This window comes from Bicyclus anynana, chromosome 17 (genome assembly GCF_947172395.1).
Source record: "Bicyclus anynana chromosome 17, ilBicAnyn1.1, whole genome shotgun sequence".
NCBI lineage: Eukaryota > Metazoa > Arthropoda > Insecta > Lepidoptera > Nymphalidae > Bicyclus > Bicyclus anynana.
In genome coordinates, this window is record NC_069099.1 from 2,651,655 (window position 1) to 2,673,476 (window position 21,822).

At 37.2% G+C, this 21,822-nt stretch overlaps 1 protein-coding gene across 3 annotated transcripts in view; it reads left to right on the forward strand.

Moving 5' to 3' along the window:
* LOC112046827 (uncharacterized) overlaps positions 1–21,822 on the forward strand; it is a 246,834-nt gene that overhangs the window by 203,078 nt on the left and 21,934 nt on the right. The gene's annotated exons all lie outside the window — the stretch shown is intronic.

Sequence of the window (21,822 nt, forward strand, 5' to 3'; positions counted from 1 at the left end):
CTACCTGACCATTCTGGATCGACTTTTTAGTATTACGGGGAAGTCTCAGGTTTGATTCCAATGGGAGTTTAGCTTTAGCTATTTGTAAATTTAATATGAAGAATTAGAATTATAAAAAAACATCTCAAAGGATTAGACATGAACCTTCAGTCTGTGTTAATAAATATTAACACATCTTATCACAAGAAGAATAATAAGTTAGATTTGGCGCCATGCTAATTCATTACTATTGTGAGAAAATACTTCACTACAATATTAATTAGCCTATTAAAATATTACCAATGATTCTACCAAAATAAAAAGTATTTATTTATATTAAAAATAAAATTAAATGCGGCAAACTCTTCGGTAGAATGCGTACATTGCGTTGCAGCTGCAAAAAAAATGTTTTTTTTCACTCTAGAGCTTAAAATTATATTTTTCATCTCGATCATGGTTCTCCACATTGATATACCAAACACGAGAAGTGAAAAACAGTTTTGAAGTAGATTTATTATAGGTATGTATGCAAACATACGCATTTGGAAATTTCTATATGTAAACTGAATTAGATAATATATTCATAATAAGTAATTTACCTATTTCTTTGGCTGATAAAAGGTATCTAATAAGATTAAGGTAATTTGCGTATATTATTTCAAGTGCTTTTAATAATTAATTGCCTTTGAAGTCGAGTAGTATCAAGATTGTTATTTAGTGTTCTATTTACTAGAAATCGTAAAAAATAATACAATAGAGAATCGGTTTAGTGATATGGCAACATTACTTGTCTATACTGTAATATACTATAGGTATTATAAAGAGGTAAAATTTGTAGTGTTGCAGGGGGTAATCTCTAGATCTACTGAACCGATTCTGAATTTTTAACACTTGCAAGCCATATTATTAGCGAGTATCATAGGCTATTTCTATTCCACTCTCACGGGAACGGAAACTATGCCGGTGAAACCGCGGGGTGTTTGCTAGTCTATATATTAATGAAACTAAAAACAAACTAAAAACTAAAAACAACAAAATTCCAAAGCAGTAAGGCCTGACAAATATTTCATTCCTGATTTTTATGAAAAGCAGAGATTATTGACTGACCTGAAATTATTTATTATTTCATTCATTTTTTTTTCAACCACTTCATTTGTTTTTCAACAACTTCAAGAAAAACCATTGACTGCAGACAATTATATTTAAAAAGTCAGGGTAAATGATTGGAACCAAATTTCAGAAATAAAATTATTTCATGAAATAAAGTTGGAATCCCTTGACCCCGTGCCAGCCTCGTTGGTTGGTGGTAAGCCTATGTAGCTGCGGATTACGAGATCTAGGTTCGAGTCCTCGGTCGGCCTTTTTAGCTTTTCTAAGAAATTTTCGGCGGTACATCTTTGTTGGTGGGGTAGTAACTAGCCACCAACACCACTGGTCCAATTAAGTTAACGCCGGGCATCGAAGCCAGGACCTCCATTTTGTAAATTCCCTGCGCATACCACTGCGCTAGGGAGGCCGCCAGAACAGTACCAGATATTATCACTAACATCTTATAGTGATTCTTAGAGTTCATTATCACCTTAACTCCACCATCTCCTCTCCCAAAGATATTATATACTATAGATAGTTTACGTGCCTATTTATATTTAGGTATTATTTGTTTTAATAACTGTCATTGTTTACTATGGGACACAATTAAGACAATTAGCCGCTTCTGTTTTAATGCGCTAATCACATAATATCTCTATTATAAAATCTTTGCCTTCTCCTATGGACGATAGTGACAGATTCAACAATCCACATTCGGCTCACTGTTGAACACGAGTCTCCGCTTAGAATGAGAGGGGTTAGGCCAATAGTACACCACGCTCGCCCAATGCGGATTAGCAAACTTCAGACACTTAGAGAATTAAGAAAATTCTCAGATATGCAGGTTTCCTCACGATGTTTTTCCTTCACCGTTTGAGACACGTGATATTTTTAAAACTGAAAAGTTGGAGGTGCAGGCCCTGGACCGGATTCGAACCTACGCCCTCCAAATCAATCAATCAAGGCAATACTTTGGCAATGTTACCATACATACATACATACATACATAGATACATAAGTACATACATACATGCATACCAGCATGACGCCGATTTATATTCGAATTAACCTATAAATGTGGCAATATTTAATGCTATTGCTTCATTATATATTCTATGGACCTTTTATATTGACTGTAATTTAGAAATCAACATTATCCGTGCTTATTTATTGACTGACTAGCGGGCGCACGCGACTTAGTCCGTCTTTAGTACCGTTATTGTTCCGGAGATTAGCGCAAACGGACAGACAGAATTGTAAAATGTATTCTTTTGTGTTCTGATTTATTTAAAAAACAACGTAGCAAAAACTTATTTTGACTATACTAACAAACAAACGCATAATATAACAAAGATAAATACAATAATATTATGGAAAACAGTTAAAACAACACGACACAGTAACAGAACAACTTAACAGTTAACGCCCGACAGTGAGATGTTATTAACTCCAGAGTAGTGTTACTCTAAGTTGTATACATCGACCGCACGTGTCTACGAAGGCTTGCAAAGTGTCGATATAAATTAAAAAATAATTGGTATCTATGATTTATTAAAATAATTTGAAAACAATGCAAAATTAAGCTAAGCCCTTGGCTTGTCTAGCCAAGGTAGGGCTGGGCTTGTCTAACCAAAGGACTTTCTGGCCTAGAAATCTATTTGGTCCTCAGTTTTGAGGCTTCTCTTCTAGAGTATGCTCTTTAAACTATAACCGTTCTATTTGAATTAACTTAAGTTGCAGCCATACAACCATATTCATAGCAAAAGTAATAATTCTAAACATGTTTTATAAATTATAGTACTTAATTAACTTAGCCCAGTGGATATGACCTCTGCCTCCAACTTTTTAGTTGTGTGCATTTTAAGAAATTAAATATCATGTCTCTTAAATAGTGAAGGAAAACATCGTGAAGAAACCTGAGAACAAAATCTTAATTCTCTGCGTGTGTGAAGTCTGCCTGTGAAAACTGGGCCAGCGTGGTGGACTATTGGCCTAACCCCACTAATTCTGAGAGGAGACTCGAGTTCAGCAGTGAGCCAAATATGGGTTGATAACGAACGTAACTAACTACGAGTAAGTACTGTACTATAATCTACTGCAGCATTGACCCTGAAACCGCAATTTGGCAGGAGACCAGATGACAGATAAGAGGACAGAATATAGCAGGTTCTAGGAAGCTTCTTGCATATTTACTGCGACTTAGTTACAAGCAAATTCTGATCACCTCGGACAGCGAGCGAGCCTGACTGAATTAAAATTCAAGATATCTTCACTCAAATAGTTTAAGAAGTGGTCAACTAAGGACCAAACTACTACACTGCTATTATAAATGTTGTCAATAAAATCTTGAAATTATAATAAACTAGCCGCCCGCGTCTAGTTCCCGTTCCCATAAGAATACGGGTATAAAATATAACACTCACAAACGTGGCTTTCTATTGGTAAAAGAACTGTCAAAATCGGCTCCTTAGACCCAGATGCAGTCCTGTTTACCCCCTACAACCTCACATACTTTACCTCTTAATAATATTATACTTAGTATAAATAATCCAGCGCTCTACATCAGTAACATCTCACTGGCACTAAGTGAGTATTGTAAGCGCATGTTTTGTGTACATAGCTCGTGATGTACAAATTGAGTTGCATTGGTTAATTTCATTTACACTTTATTTATACCGCTCCGATCGCTAACGTAAATACCTCTCTAGCATATTATTTGTATTCACAAGTAATGCAAGTGAGATACGCTTATTGATTTCATACTGAGATCTGATTGATTCTGACCGGTGCAGTTGCTTTACATGTGTAGGGTCCCAGGTTCGGCTTACTGCTGAGCTTGAGTTTTAATCTTCTTTTTTTTATACTGATTAAAACTGATTAAGTTATTTATTTTGTAAGCTCAAAACTTTCGATAATTTGTAATTTAGTAAAGTAGTAGTTTCTACACGACCGGTATCGTCCGGTTGTGTAGAAACCGTACCGGAACGCTGATTAGCTTGGCGGTACGTCTTTGTCGGTAGGGTGGTAACTAGCCACGGCCGAAGCCTTCTACCAGCCAAACCTGGCCAATTTAGAAATCTTCAATCAGCCCAGCCGGGGATCGAAACCAGGACCTCCGTCTTGTAAATCCACCGTTGTGCGACTTTAGATTAGTATAAAATACAGCCTTTCATCCTTCAAGTTTGTTTAACAACACATATTCGGCTCACTGTTGAGCATGAATCTCCTCAAATGAGAGGGGTTAGGCTAATAGTCCGCCACGCTGGCCCAATGTGGATTGGCAGACTTCACTCACGTAGAAAATTAGGAAAATTGTCAAGTATGCACAGTTTTCCTCACAATGTTTTTCCTTCACCGTTAACGTGCATAAAATATCTTGCACTTGCACTAACTAATTAATTAACTATGCATTTAAAATATAGGTAGATATTTCGTTAGGTTTTGAGAGCTACTATTAATTGACATTAATTTAAGCGTTTCGCATTTAAAGGAACATTAATAATAAAAAAAAAAAATAAAAATAAAATATGTTTATTTCAGGCCTTGACCCATAGTTGTTAGTGTACAAAAAAAAAAGACAATAGCTTAAAATATATGTTAGTAAAATAAATACAGACCAAAAAAATAAAAAATAAAAAAAGAGAAATAATAACACTACATATTTAGGTATAATACTTACTTAAGATATCTGCCCCTACATACTGACACACCGGGCACACAGGTATGTGTGTGTATCCAGTGCCTCAGTATGGGACAGTCATACTTTTCGCTAATCACCCTCAGGAAGGTGTTAGTGCTCCCCCTCAACCTGCTCATCAGCGTTGCCGTTCGCTTCCGTATGACTGTAGAGAAGCTGTCAGTCCTTCCGTACGCAAACATTGCTGATGCACTACAGTACCGTGGGAGCCCCAACATCACCCTGAAGGCATTGTTGTATTGCACTCGGAGTGCATTGTATGTCTTCTGCGTATAGTTGACCCACAGGCTGCACGTGTATAGCGTCTGACAGAACGCCTTAAACAGTGTTACTTTTACGTCTACAGTAGACCGCGCGAACCTGCGAACCAACATATTGCATCTGACAGCAATCGCTCTCCTTTCCCTTTCCATGTCCATGTCGTCGCACAAACCCTCAGTGACAATATGACCGAGGTATTTGAACTCCGACACCCTCTGAAGCTCGATTCCTCCCAATGTTACTGGTGGTACATTTTCTAATTTTCGCGAGCCCACCCGAAACACCAGAAGTTCGCTCTTCTTAACATTATACAGAAGGCCATGCTTCTGCACATATCTCTCACAAATTGTCAGCAGCTTCCGGAGCGCCCTTACTGATGGACTCAACAACACCATGTCGTCAGCATAACTAATATTGTTAACACACTGCCCATCTATTGAGCAGCCGACGCCAGCGTTGCCGAGCTCTATAATTAGTTGGTTCATGTAGAGGTTGAAGAGTGCTGGAGACGATAATCCCCCCTGTCTCACTCCACACTCCAACCTGAACTCATCAGAAAGAGTACTCCTCCATTTGACCTGGTTAGTCTGATGGTCATACCAATACTTGAGAATATTGATCACTTCCTGTGGTACTCCCGAGTCAATCAACTTAGACCAAAGTATATCATACCTAACCAGGTCAAAAGCTTTCGAGAGGTCCAGAAAGGCAGCGTATACAGGTGTACTCCTATCAGTGTAGTATCTAACGGTATGTTTGAGCGTCAGAATCGCACTTTCTGTCGAGACACCCGGTCTAAAACCAAATTGTGCATCGTGAATTCGCAGATATTTGCTTAGCTGACGCTCCAACAGACCGTCAAAAACCTTGGCTATAACAGTAGCCAATGAGATCGGTCGGTAGTTCCCCTTCTCAGTAATATCCCCTGTTTTGTTTTGTTTTTAATAATCATAACAATTAATTTAATATCGAATGCATCATCGCGCACTTTATGTCTGTGAGTTGTACAATAAATGGCCAATAAATCATAGATATATTATTCAATAGTAATCAATATCGGCGCTCAATAGTATGACGAATATTGATTCGTTCGAATATTGATTCCTCGATAGCTCTACCGGAAAGAGAGAGAAAGAGAGTGATAGCCCAGTGAAAATGACTTCTGCCGTCGATTCCGAGGGCGTAGGTTCGAATTCGGTCCGGGGAATACACCTCCAACTTTTCAGTCATGTGCATTTCAAGAAATTAAATATCACGTGTCAAACAATTAAGGAAATACATCGTGAGAAAACCTGCATACCTAAGAATTTTATTAATTCTTTACGTGTGTAGTCTGCCAATCCGCATGGTGGACTAATTTGTTTATTTATTTATTTATAGTTTAACTTTACCCGAGAAGACATTACAGTTGCCCAATTCGTCTTCCCAGGCTATAAATATACATATACATTAAAATATAAATTAATTGCTGTTCGTTAGTCTCGCTAAAACTCGAGAACGGCTTAACGGATTTATCTTATCTTGGTCTTCAAATGTTCGTGGAGGTATAGGGAAGGTTTAAAAGGTGAGAAAAATTAGAATAATTGCCGGGAAAACCATAAAAACAACTTTTTTCTATTTCCCAAACAAACGTTTAAGAGTCAAGGGGTAGGGTATGGTAAGGATAGGGAAGAAGTGCACATAAGTCAAAGCGAAGCTTGACCGGGTCCACTAGTACATTATAATTTTATATAGTTACTAACTTACTAGGTAATAAAATTACTGGTGAGACACAATTTACAAACTAGAACAAAAATAACACTTCAACAAATTACAAACTACATAATGTGTAACCCCTCTCATTCTGAGAGAGACTCATGCTCAATAGTTAGCCAAATACAGATTGCTAATGATGAAAAAGAGCTCACACTGAGAGATCAGAGATTCGATCTTCGTCTGCTGGATTATTATCGTACCCACTCCTAATACAGTCGTACCGGTTAATTGGATGGTAACGAGTATCCAAAAACTCTTAATTGAAAAATAAAAACAAATAACTAATGACACTTCTATCACCATCAGCTTATATCTTCTTCATAGGCATGGAGCTCACATCAGATCACATGGAGTTTAGACCCACAAACCTGCACCACAGCGGGTTGGCGGGCGGTGGCATGGTTGATTTTGAAACGGTTATCTGGGTATAACTCATCCCACAAGCCAGACCTTTTTTTTCTTTTTTTTTAACGTGGGGAAATCCTCATGGATACCTTCTCACCACGGGGAGGCAAGAAGGTTATGTCGGACTTCAACCGATTAAAACCCCACGGTGTCGGTGGGTTGGGGTGGGGTTTTAGTTGGCCAGACCTGGACAAATTAAAAAAACACACTGCGGAAGCCGTGAAAATGCGACATTAAGGCCCATTGCCTTAAAGAAAATGTTATTGTGTCTGCGTTAGTCTAAGTCAATGATTAGATAAAGAATTAAATGAATGTCAAGTCGCGGCCAGAAGTTTAGTAGTAAGTTAGTAGTTAGTCACACTAATATTATAAAGACGAAAGTTTGTGTGTCGTAAGTTCCTCCTTCGCGCTGCGGCTACTGAAGCGATTTGGCTGAATTTTGGAATGGATATGGATTTTACTCTGGATTAACACATAGGCTACTTTCATCCCGGAAAAATCTATGGTTTCTGTAGGATTTGTGAAAAACTAAATTCCACGCAGGCGAAGTCGCGGGCGTCCGCTAGTATACGTATAAATCTGCAGACGACGTCTAGCGCAACCCTTGGCCCCTCGTAAACATGGAACAATGCGGGCCGATACGTTGACCCTAGATTGAGTTACAAGATCGATACTACGTTCGCAGCTCTGCTCCACTGTGCCAATTACTGCAGTTAATCAGTACAACTCATTGTTGTACGATTTCCGAAATTTGGACCATTTTTTGGTGAGATTACAAGAATTAAGAAATATGCTTGAACATAAAGTGTGACATAGGAACACCTCGCAGCCTCAATAGATTAACGCTAAGAGCGGTTGGACTCATCACCGAGGGTTGGTGGTTCGATCTCTGCCCCGTTGGTCTATTGTGGTACCCACTCCTAGCACAGTCTTTCCCGACTTGTTGGAGGGGAATGGGAATATTGGTCACAATATAAAAGATATTCTTTTAAGAAACAAAAAAAATGTGACATAGGAACACCTCGCAGCACACCCCTTAGGGTATATGCATCCTATGTTAAAATGCATAGTCCAACAAAGACAAATTTGTACCTACCTGTAATAAAGCATTTAGACCCAAACATAGTAATTTTGCTTTATTTTGGTATCTTTGCTGCTTATTTATCGTAACAATTGACGGAACCTACAAATGACCTACCATAAGTCAAGTGTGAAATGCTCGTATTTATATCAGCAACGAAACCCTTTAGATTGAACTGAAAGCTAGTAATATTGCTAGACGGCATTATGGTCGTACTCTCACGCACGAGTTGATCATGAAAAGGATTACTGGGATAAAAAGATTTGCAATAAATCGAAGTACTCAATAGTAATAATTAAGTGTTCCAACATTTTTGCTACGTAACAAAAAATAAATAAAATCACGAACAATTAAATTTTCTACTGTTATTATTTTACGAGTATAAACGCAATAGTTTATAAGGATATTGGATGTTGTTTGTTACTCTTTCACGCATAAACTACCCTGAATTAATACATAGGTTACTTTTTACCAAAAAAAAACCTATAGTTCCTGTAAAATTTGGTTAAAAACTGAATTTAATGTTGACGGAATAGCGGGCGTCCGCTATTATTCGATTAAAAGCATCGGTTCCCCATAGAAGCACTAAATACATCTCAATAAAACCCCTCACAGTGTAAATAACCTCCACTGATACACGGAAGTGGTAAAAGTCTCATAGTGCACGAAGAATCATAAATTGCCTGTCGTAAAACCTCAGCTCCTTGGTGGTACTGCTCGCTGTGGGGTTTAATGCTGCCAATAGATTTTGTTGTAAAATTAATATCAGTGTAACATAATAGTTAAAATATTATAAAAGCTGAATAATTACCAGCAACAATGTCTAGGCTGAACTTGATAGAAAGTAGCTGTAACTTACGTCTTTGACCGCTTGTAGTTTAGTTATTCTTTCAGACATACAAAACCACAAAAAATTATTTGCTGCTTATAGTAGGGGAGCCCGTGATGCTAAATTTGCAGTTACTCGAGCGTCATTGAGACCGATTACATTTGGTAGATTAAATTATAGGAAGAATAAATGGTTATTTACTTTTTTCCGCTTTTGGCGGTGGAAAAAAAAAACTACAGACTTTAAAAACAATTTTTATTACTTTGGCTTACTGAAATTGTAAGAAAATTTTAGCGATTAATTAGGAGATTATTTCCTTAAAAATAAGTAAAAAATTAATCGCACTCGTACCTCGAGCACCAAAATAAAATATAAGGGTTTAATTTTGTAACTTTGAAACCCTCCCATTCCATTACGTTACGCTCAAATCGTTAGATTTTCGAAATGTGCAGTTTTTAGCTATCAACTCACCTACCTTATTTTAATCTGACGTGCTGGTTGAGTATTTATGAAGTTAGTTTTTTTTTTGGTTGCCCTAAATGTACCCACCAATATTAAGGGCTCATACTCGGTGGAGGTACTCGACAAAGTGTAAGGTATAGTCCCTTATGTTTATCTGCCGCACTCGAGTAACTGCAAAAATCCCCTCTTCGGCTCCTCTACTATTACGTTAATCTTCTTTGGTGACTTTTAATGAACTACCTCATTAGTCCCGTAGCTCATTAGCCTAGGTCGGTTACAAATAATGAGGCCTACCATAGTAAGATGTTAAAATTAATAAAAAATAAAAGCCTTGTTAGTCTTGTGTAGTTCTAATATGGTTTCGAATCATAAGATCCTGGGTTCAAATAAGTCGGGTTATATTGATTTTTTATCAGCCTATTGCTTTTGCTGAAATGGAAAATTTCGACCCCTTACTAGAAAGCGCAGGTCTGATCTTACAGGTGGACTGACGACATCAAGCGAGTCGCAGGGATGGTGCTAAGACCCACCACGCTTCTCCAATGCGGTTTGGCGGGATATCATTATTATCAGATACTGTTCTGCCGCCAAATTGGAGCAAGATACCGGCAAAGACGTACCGCCAAGCGATTTAGCGTTCCGGTACGATGCCGTGTAGAAACCGAAAGTGGTGTGGATTTTCATCCTCCTCCTAACAAGTTAGCCCGCTTCCATCTTAAACTGCATCATCACTTACCATCAGGTGAGATTGTGGTCAAGGGCTAACTTGTAAAGAATAAAAAAAAAAGATGTTGTAGGTATTGGCTCCAACTCCCATCTATAAGATCGGAGGCCTGACCTTAGGTATGTAGCCCTGGTATTTAATGTTATCATTACGAGAATATGCATTTTTTTTTTCATGCAGACTAATAGGAAACCTCCTTTGTAAACTCAGCTAATAAAACATTAACTGACCTACTATGCAAGCATAGTACCCTAGTAGCCGGTATTCACACGCTAGGGTCACCTGGTCTAGCAGATACTGGTATAAACTAATACTAATCACGACCATTCATTCATTTTCATTCGAACTTGACACTGACACTGCCATTATTCATTATTGAATCAATGACATGACAAGATCACGGTCAATGACGGATGACCAATTGTCACCTTTCTGGATTTAGCTGGTAATGTCATCTGGAATTTTCCACTACCAGACTCGGTCTATAAAGACTTTTTAAAGTCATCATCTGCATCAGACTTCCAACGATAAACAAATATACAGCCTACAAAGCGAACTTAACCGAGATCCAAACAGAAGGTTAGCGTTCCGGTACGATGTCATGTAGAAACCGAAAGGAGTGTGAATTTTCATCCTCATCCTGACAAGTTAGCCTGCTTCCTTCTTAGATTGCATCATTACTTACTGTTTTTCTTACAACTTGAGTACCAGTTACAAGCGTCTCCGAACCTAGACCGTATCTACACTTACCATCAAGAGAGATCCAACGCGAGCCTATCTAGACTACGGAAATATGTTTAGAATTGAATACTACATTTATATTACGTATTTATCTACATGTGTAATATTACTATACCGTCGTAGATAGTAGAAGCATACAGACGAAGTTTTATTAGATTACACATTTTACAATAATCGATAATATATTATAAATAACGGTACTTTCCCAAAATTAAAGTTAAGTATACATATAAAAATAAATAATCTAGTTATAAATAATTAGTTATACATAGAAATAATCAAATTTTATGATCACACCGTATTATTTATTTGGTATGGTTGTGATTAGATCAAAAATGCTGTATCACACCAATAATGGCCGACATACACCATGCGAGTAGCTGGATCAAGCAAGTACAAGGTAGTGAAATATGTCGTACTATTTTTTTAAACGATCATATTTTGTACATTTAATGTGACAGTTATCTCATCAAAACGTTTTACTATCAAAACGTCAGATGAGGAAAAAGGAGGAGGTTCTCAATTCGGTCGGTTTTTTTTTTTTTTTGTTGATGAAGTTTAACTTACAATGAATTCGTTATAAACCCACATTCGGCTCACTGCTGAGCTCGAGCCTCTTCTCAGAATGAGAGGGATTGTGCCAATAGTCTAATGAATACACAATGAATACTAGGACCATATTCTAAATCAAATAAACCATAATGGTGGTTGATTAAATAGTCGGTTTCAAAATGATATTGACTTTGATCGAACCTATAAGACCACTAGTTCTCTTTTCGCACAAAAGTTTTCGCTTTTTAGGGGAGAAAGCGGTAATGTCAACCATGCTTAAAAAGACATGGCTAATAATATTTTATTTAAATCTAGCTGGACAATTCTGATAGGTTAGTTATATTTACTATATAAAAATAAGTCGGGTTTTCCTTCCTGACGCTATAACTCCAGAACGCACGAACCGATTTCCACGGTTTTGCATTCGTTGGAAAGGTCTCGGACTCCGTGAGGTTTATAGCAAAGAAAAATCAGGAAATGGTAGGGGTAGGGTAGAGGTAGGGTAGTGGTAGTTGAAAGTTTACATCGAGTTTCACGCGGACAAAGTCGCGGGCGTCCGCTAGTACAATATAAATATAATTTATAGCCTATAGCACTCGGGAATAATATATAGCTTACTAACAGTGAAAAATCTTTCAAAAATCATAAATAGTAGTTCCACCGATTATCGTTTGTGGAATTAAGTACTGATTTTAATCAAAATAATACAAAATCTTATAAAAGTCTAAATAATATAAAATAATTTAGCTCTTTTTTATATAAATACCAATAGAAAAATAAAATAAAAATTTAAAAACCAAATGTAGACTAACCATTACGACAGATGTGTCAAACTTTAATCAATAATATATATTTTTGATGTTATCTAAGGAATGTTGTTATCAATAAAACATTTAAATAACAATAATCAGGCCGATACAATAGGTATACAAGTCAATCAAGAGAATTAATTTTTATCCCTTCATTATTTATTGTTTCTTTTTTTCCAAATATGACTACAGTGGAAAATTCTCAGATTATTTTATTTTATTTCTATGCACTTTTATACAATATACAATAAAATCGTACTATATTTTTGAGAAATTAAATATCACGTGTCTCAAAAGGTGAAGGAAAAACATCGCGAGGAAACCTGCATACTTGTGCTGTGCTGAACTTGTTTTAGCTCTACCCCCTCTTATTCTGAGAGGAGACTCGTACTCAACAGTGAGCCATGTATTAGTTTGATATTTCAACATCAAAAAAAGAAAAAGTTTCATTGATAAATCGATCTATAGCAATCGTTTTTTTTTTCTGTACATCAAACCAATTTTTGAGATTGATTTACTACATTAACATTTATCGCAGAAATTTATTTCAAAACAGCTCAAAATAATCAATGATTTTATCAATAATTATAAGTATGCAAATCGTATGTAATGTAAACAGATGTAAATAAACGGTGTAAACCCATGATGGAAAAACACAACCGTCTAAGTGTGAAATTTTAATATTTAATTACATAATATTATGTTTGCTTATTATGACGTTGGCATAATCCATAAGAGAGTCGTGATAGCCCAGTTGATATGACCTCTGCCTCCGATTCCGGAGCGTGTAGGTTCGAATCCGGTACGGAGCATGCACCTCCAACTTTTCAGTTGTGTGCATTTTAAGAAATTAAATATCACGTGTCTCAAACGGTGAAGGAAAACATCGTGAGGAAACCTGCATACCAGAGAATTCTCTGCGTGTGTGAAGTCTGCCAATCCGCATTGGGCCAGCGTGGTGGACTATTGGCCTAACCCCTCTCATTTTGAGAGGAGACTCGAGCTCAGCAGTGAGCCGTATATGGGTTGATAACGTAACGTATAATCCATCCATTTGAAAGACACTAATGTTAAGATTAAGGGCCACTACATATCTAACGAGCTCGGCAAAGATTTCAAAGTTAAGATATAAATTATTTATTTATTTATTTAAATTGCATATTTAAAAGATATGCCACTGATCGTGTATTGGTTGCGATCGGCATGATGTCATGCACATCGCGACCAACACACGATCAGTTTTATCGGCTGTCAAGCTGTTAGCACTGTAGGCATGTGAGTTTACTTGATCGTCAGTGGCTGACATTAGTCATACAACGCCGGCGCTAGCTTTGACCGGCGCTACAATGTCACAGACTTATCTCATTGAAATTCCTTTATAATCGATGACTCTTATCATTCGATACAACCTAAATAAATACAAGAAAAAATACACTTAATAAATAGATTGTAGATAGATATAACATTGCAAATATTGATAAATTTAAACCAGTTTAGGCCAATAGTCCACCAGCACCACGCTGGCCCAATGCGGATTAGCAGACTTCACACACTCATAGAATTAATAAAATTGTCAGGTATGCAGGTTTCCTCACGATGTTTTTCCTTCACCGTTGAAGACACGTGATATTTAATTTCTTAAAATACACACAACTGAAAAGTTGGAGGTGCATGCCCAGGGCAGGATTCGAACCCACTCCCTCCGGAATCGGAGGCAGAGGTCATTTCCACTGGGCTATCACGTCATTCCTATACATTTTTCTAGTTTTCGAAACGTTTGCGGTCGTAGATCGTAGAGAATCGACGATAGCGACGCTAGATAGCGACTTTCTGTGATGTAACATTCGCACGAATGCCCATTACAAGTGAATGCTCAAGTCTGTCAGCACCTAAATGGAGACTACAATATGACTCATCTATTAAATATCCAAACATTGTCCGACGACGTTGAATTATGTGTATCGGGATTAATCGAGAATATATGCCCTTTATCTCATTTCCTTGCCGCTTTATGTAGGGCTGTCACCTAATGCAATTTATTAACTGACTAGCCGACTTCGTTCTGGATCCGGGAAACATTTTTACAATCGATAAATATCAAGCTAATTTACCGTGTGTATATTGATTAGTCGTTTAACTTTATTATCGGAGGGTTACCAAAATTAAAAGTTTAAAGGTTTTGGTACTAAAGAATAAGAAATTCTGAGTGTAAGACCAGGATAGCGTACCTCCTTATTTGTAGGACAATCGTCGTCATCAACCCATATTCGGCTCACTGCTGAGCTCGAGTCTCCTCTCAGAATGAGAGGGATAAGGCCAATAGTCCACCACGCTGGCCCAATGCGGATTGGCAGACTTCACACACGCAGAGAATTAAGATAATTCTCTGGTATGCAGGTTTCCTCACGATGTTTTCCTTCACCGATTGAGACACGTGATATTTAATTTCTTAAAATGCACACAACTGAAAAGTTGGAGGTGCATGCCCCGGACCGGATTCGAACCCACACCCTCCGGAATCGGAGGCAGAGGTCATATCCACTGGGCTATCTCGGCTTGTAGGACAATGTAGCTGTTAAATTATATAACTATTATTTAAGAATTTTCTCAAATAATAAGATGCTACTCATGGAAAACTTGCCTTTAAAGCTTTGAAATATTGAGCTTAACTTTTCATTAATAACTCGGGAAATTCATGACATGCCTTGGAAAATACGTTAAACCGTCAATCCCAGTCATTATCAATACCTGATAGTATCTGTTACAAATTAAACAATATCACACTAAGCCCGCCAACCCGCATTGAAGCAGCATGATTGGTATAAGCAACATAATCCCCTTTAAAGAGCGAGACCTGGTCCTGTAGCAGGGTATTGTATCAGGTATTCAAACAGGTTAAACAATATTATAAGCCCTATTTAATATCAGAGTGACAACCCTGACTCAATGTCGTCCTATGAATCAATAAACGTACATCAGGGCTTAAGTAAACATTGAATAATGTTCCCAACGCACCACCACCTCCGAGATATCTTTATTATAATTTATTTCCGTTAATATCGCCTCTCTCCTAGTTTCTTTCTTTTCTTCTATTTTTCTACAAAGAAGTGCGATTTCTTCTACGTCCATTCCTGACGATGTAAACGAACTGACTGTCGAGACGCCATGGCGTCTCAATTTGGCGACCTTTGGATGCCAGAAGTAGCCAGGCTTGCGCTGCTGGCGACGTCGCCATAGCGTGTTAATGACGCAGAGCTCTTAGTTTTAAAACTATCGATTACAAACGTACCATGAGGTGTGAATAATTATTGTCATCTGCAAAAACTAACCAATTAACTACACATACTAAGTTTGAAAGTAATCTTTGACGAAGGTGTCGCCAGGGGAGGGACTACTAGTCGCTTTCAATTATGTTGATTGCAGGTTCGTAAACGAAGGCGTTCACAGTTCCGCATCCGCACCCGACGTAGCACATCAAACGGATTTTAATTTTAGTATTTTTTATATACAAAATCACACAAGTGCGTCCACTGAACCGCATCGTACGGATCGCATCAAACGGATTTTAACTACCGTATAATAAGAAATGCGTCCGATACGTATAATGCGGAACTGTGGACGCCTGCCATGAAAATTTTTTTCATGACGGCCAAGTAGCACAGTAGACAGCGATCCTGCATTCAGCAAACCATGGCCGTGGGTTCTATTTAGTGGCGTTAACAGATGCAATTATGTACTATCCTGAGGGAGAAGGAGGAGGGAGGGAGGTATGTTTTTTGAATGGAATTTTATTTTACATTTTGTACGAATCGCATAGTATAGTGGATACCCTTGTTAAATACTATTTATAAATCTTAAGGCTGCAACTATTTGGCCGAAATTTGGAATGGAAATATAAAACACTCGAGTTTAATTGACACATTGGCTACTTTTATTCGGAATAATACAAGTTTTTTGCGGTATTTTATCAAAGATAGATTAATGCAAACTGAGTCACTCGCATCCTCTAGATATTGATATTTTCTACTGGATTGAACAGGTACGACATTTTTGTTTGCCCACAGTGACAGTTAAATTAATTCAGTCCTTCAAGTGTGGGCTTATGAAAAATAATTGATTTGCGAGCTTATCTCCGCGCGTATAAAGGGCTGCTCCGGCAAGAGAGACAGACTGCGATGTCTTATAAATCAATTTCAATATTCTGCCGCTTTCTTAATGAAAATTACGTTTTTTTATTATTTTTTATTTTAGACTTTATCTTTTGCACGCGGCTTCGAATGTTCAAAGTATTTTTTTATTATATAAGTCTTTGACTCGGAAACCATTTATTACAGGGGGTCAATTTAATGTAACAAAAACTTAAGCATAAAAAGCACTGTGTGATTAGAACGCATTGCTGAAATGGTACTTTGCTAACATACATTGAAACATTAAAACAACTGGATCTGATTTAACAATTTGCAAATAAAGAATTATGAATTATGAACTGGTCAAGGCACCAGACACAATAACAGCTTCATCATCATCATTATTAAAAGCCGATAGACATCCACACTGTAGTGTAACTGAAAGTCGACACACTTCCCGGTGCGGGGTCGCCATTCTAGCACTTTGGGACCCCAACGTCCATCGACTCTTCGAACTATGTGCCTATTGCCACTTCACTTCACGACTCGCTGAGCTATGTCAATGACTTCTAATAACGTCTACTGCGCTGACAATTCTTAGGTCTATTGTTGACGCAGACAAACATACATCTACCGGACTTGACCCCATTTACACAATTATACGGGTCACAAAATTCATAGATCAAACGGGTGTTAATATACCAGTGTCCCCAAAAACATAAACTCATTCAAGCAATTCATAAGTCAACCCTTACAGTACCAAAAAGCATGAATGGGTCATATTTACCCCACATTAACCCAACAACAAACTGTTGACAGAGCCGCTTCCCGCAAACCAAAAGGGCCGTGTCGTCCCAATATTTGGTAAAAAGCCTTTGACAAACAAGTGGGTCTCAATGGCCCATGTAAAACATTTGCCCAACACCTTGCGGTTGGTTCCTCGGATCGATTTCCTGTTTACACACGATAAGGGCACAAACAAACATTGTGTGGAATGTTAACACGTCGGGACACCCGCATTATTGCTGTCTCTGTTTACTGCACCGCGTATTGGTCTACGATGACACATTAGTAGGCATCTGGGCCTCTAGCCATGTTGCACATCGTCCCTCTTTCTACGAACGCTTACGCTACGAGCAGTAACAAATTAAACTTTCTTTCAGTAAGTCAGCCACTCCAGCCATGTGACATAGCGATTGTCTTTCTACAATCACTAAAGATTGGAAAAAATTAAAAATATAATACTTATTTGAACTTTCTTTCACTACATGCCGCTTTGTCATGTTACGTAGCGATTATCTTTCTACAATTGAAAATTTCGAAAATTAACAAATTAAACTTGAGCTCAATAAAATCAATATTTAAACTTTCTTTCATTACGCCAGCCAGCGATTCTCCTCATCAAACGCTAATGCTTTGATGATTAAAAAATAACTATTTAAACTTTCTTGCTAAGCTATAGAAGCTTTCTTAGGCGGCGACAGAATTTATTTCTGTCAAGACTTTAAGGGACTTTATCAACTTAATTACATATTTACATTTGTAACAATTTAAAGTTGTGGCTGGTGGGGGCTTCGGCCGTGGCTAGTTCACCACCCTACCGACAAAGACGTACCGCCAAGCGATTTAGCGTTCCAGTACAATATCGTGTAGAAACCGAAAGGAGTATGGATTTCATCCTACTCTTAACAAGTTAATCCGCTTTCATCTTAGATTGCATCATCACTTACCATCAGGTGAGATTGTAGTCAATGGCTAACTTGTAGAAAAATAAAAAAAGGAAAATTTTTGACGAATTTTATTATTGACTAATTAGTAATAATCACAATCCTGGAGTTTAATAAGTAAATTAACTTCATGTTTTACGTTTAACTCGCCATTGTTCAAGCGGCAATAACTAGAAATCAACACGAGCGCACAATAGTAACGACCTAACTGAGAAATTGAAAATATGCACTTACGTATTACTTACTATTAGGGATTTCCATAATGATTTAAGGACATTAAACACCGGCGTATATCTGAAAGCTCATGTGGGTATCAAGTAATTATTATTCTTGCTAGCAATAAAGCAAAAACTAAACGTCAACAAGTTAGAATTGTATTCTTATGTACTACGGATAAAATTCACATTATAAGACTCAAATTCAATTAATTTAAAAGTTAGTAATGTGCATTCAAAAGGACACCAGAAGAGACCAATCAATACCCATCTATAAGTGGAATTAGGTAGGCCGTGATAGCCTAGTGGATATGATCTCTGCCTACGATTCCGGAGGGTGTGGGTTCGAATCCGGTCCGGGGCCTCCTCCTCCAACTTTTCGGTTGTATGTATTTTAAGAAATAAAATATCACGTGTCTCAAACGGTGAAGAAAAACATCGTGAGGAGGAGGAAACAATCATACCAGAGATTTTTTTTTAATTCTCTGTGTGTGTGAAGTCTGCCACTCATCTGCCAGTCTGTCTCATTCTGAGAGGAGACTCAAGCTCTGCAGTGCCAAATATGGGTTGATAATGATGAAGTGGAATTCAAAAAGTGGAGTCGTACAATACGAAAAGATAAAGTAGAAAAAGCAGTAGAAAGTCTAAAAAATATGTATCGTATAGGTAGGTCAACTTTCTTTCAACTCCGTAGAAGCTACTTATTTATTATAATTATAAAATGTCCATGCGCTTGTTTGACGTACAATTATCCACGCGGCTCGGATACGTCTATCAGGATCTTTAAGTTATTAACTTCGCGAGGATAAGGCGACGTTTTGATTTATTTCGGTTACCGGCATACGGCGAGCGGCATGCGGCATGCTTCTTCAACGAAAAATCCACTTATTCATCCGGCATGCTTTGATTGGTAGATACCTACATTGTGAATGCTAAGGGACAGCTTATTACTGAGACTCTGAAATCAATAATCAAGTTTTTTAGTGACAATGAATTCTAAACTTTATCTACTTTTTTTTTGAAACACAAACATTTATTAATTTTTGTTTGTTTGTCCAGACTAATCTCCGGATTTTAATGGGACTTTTACTGAAAGATAGTAAATAGTATTGGACAACTCCCCGAGCTACTTTTTATCCTTGAAAAATCAACGGTTCCTTAGGGATTCGTGAAAAGTGAATTTACGCAGACAAAGCCGCGGGCATGCGCTGGTTATTCCTATATTTAGACAAGTTGTAAACAAATCGAATAAGCACACAATGACGGAGGTTACTAACATAAATCAATATACTGTCAGTGGTAATCACAATCAAATGGATAACATTAATCCCACGCGTGTGTCTTGGTCTATTGTTACTCTATGAGGCTATGGTCACTTAATTATACTATACCATAAATAGTAATATATATCTTATTAATATTTATTTTAATATACGTAATATTTTGATATCAGTCGTCCCGACCGGATTTAGACCGTGGTAGACATTTTGAGACTAACCACGCAAGAAAGTGTGTAATTACTACCATCTATTCTTCCATTCTCATATTCCTGAGACAAAAATTGTCTCAGGTTTCTAAATTTCGCTCCGGTTTATTCTCTCGTTCTCATATTCTATGACTATGAGAATGAGAGAATAAACCGGACCAGGAATAGTATCGCATTGACTTTATTATTTTCTTCACGTGAGAATACAGGGAAAATATAGTTTAGGCCACTATAAACATATAAATGTATAAATATAGCTCAAGACACTATACTGTACTATGTTACTCACAAGTAACATGGTTTTAGTGGTAAAATAGTTTTTTAAAATCGGTTCACTTAAAAAATTTTAATTTTAATTTAAGAAATCCTGTTGTAGGGGTAATCTTTGGATCTCAAAGGTTACCCCTACATCACCACAAACTTTACCTCTTTATTATATTAGTATAGATTTCTGAGGATTTCTTAAATTTAAATTTAAATTTTTTGACTTAGGTCCTTTTCTTTTTTGATGGCATCTCTTGCTTAGTAATCTTGTAGGTACATGTTTTCTGTGGTAATGCATGTATCCTAATATTAGAGGTGATATGGGGTGTTATGGGGTACTATCTATGGATCTACTGAACCGATTTTAGAAATTCTTTTACCTCTAGAAAGCGACTTAATTTGTAACTGTCATAGGCTATATTTTATTCACGTATTCCAACGAAAACAGGAACTATGCGGGTGAAACCGGGAAGTATGCTAGTTAGTATATAACTGAAAGGATCGATCAACTCGGAGTCACAAGTAAATGCGGTAAATAAATCTATACATTTTGAAGGAATCCTCTGGCATAATCGGGTAAATAACAATAACCTCGAACCCTGGACCTATGTATCAGGTAGACGAATAACGTAATTGCTGAGTCAGTCTATGTAATAATCTACCACCAGTGGGCGTGATTTATTTTGATGTTTATTACATTGTCATTTATGATTGACGCCACATTAAACAATATTGATCGAGGTAATTGATTTATGTGCATTGTAAATTAACTTTGTTATTACTGACGCTGACTGTGTAAAGTTCATTATCAAATTCAAATTCGTTTATGTCGAGTAAGCTTGCATTATTAAGTTAAGCTAACGCCCGTGATTTCGTCCGCGTGAAAACCCTTACTATGTCGCAGTTTATTTAGAACTTTTCTTACGATGTCGCAGTTTATTTAGAACTTTTCTTACGATGTCGCAGTTTATTTAGAACTTTTCTTACGATGTCGCAGTTTATTTAGAACTTTTCTTACGATGTCGCAGTTTATTTAGAACTTTTCTTAAGATGTACTCAGTTCATTTTGAACTTTTAACAGGGAACAATTCTGTCATACAACTCTTACGCAACGGAAGCTCCCAAAAATATTTTTTTTCCAGTATTTGCTACAAATTTTGTTCTTTCTCCGCTTCTACTGGTTGTAGGGTGGTAGTACCTACGAGTTTATAGCATTCCTCGATAAATGGACCAACATGAAAAAAAAATCAATTTGAATCAGTATTGCTGAGATTAGTACGTTCAACCAAACAAACAACTTCAGCATTATTATAATAAGCAAAAAAATGTCCTTTTTATCAAAACGGTTTATTTTGGAAACCTGAGACAAAAATTGTTGAACCTGCATTAATATGAATTATCATGAAAAATGTAACTCTATGTTAAAGGCAACTTTGACCGGACTATCATAACATATCAAACAATATAACTATTTAAGTGTTCAAAGGAGTCGCATTAAAACAGACGCACTCGTGGTAATGGAGTGCGAACAGCGACCACCACTCCAGATTAAACATGAAAGGCGGCTTTAAATCATTGTGCTCTATCTGACTGCTCCGAGCACTGTTACTAACTTGTAT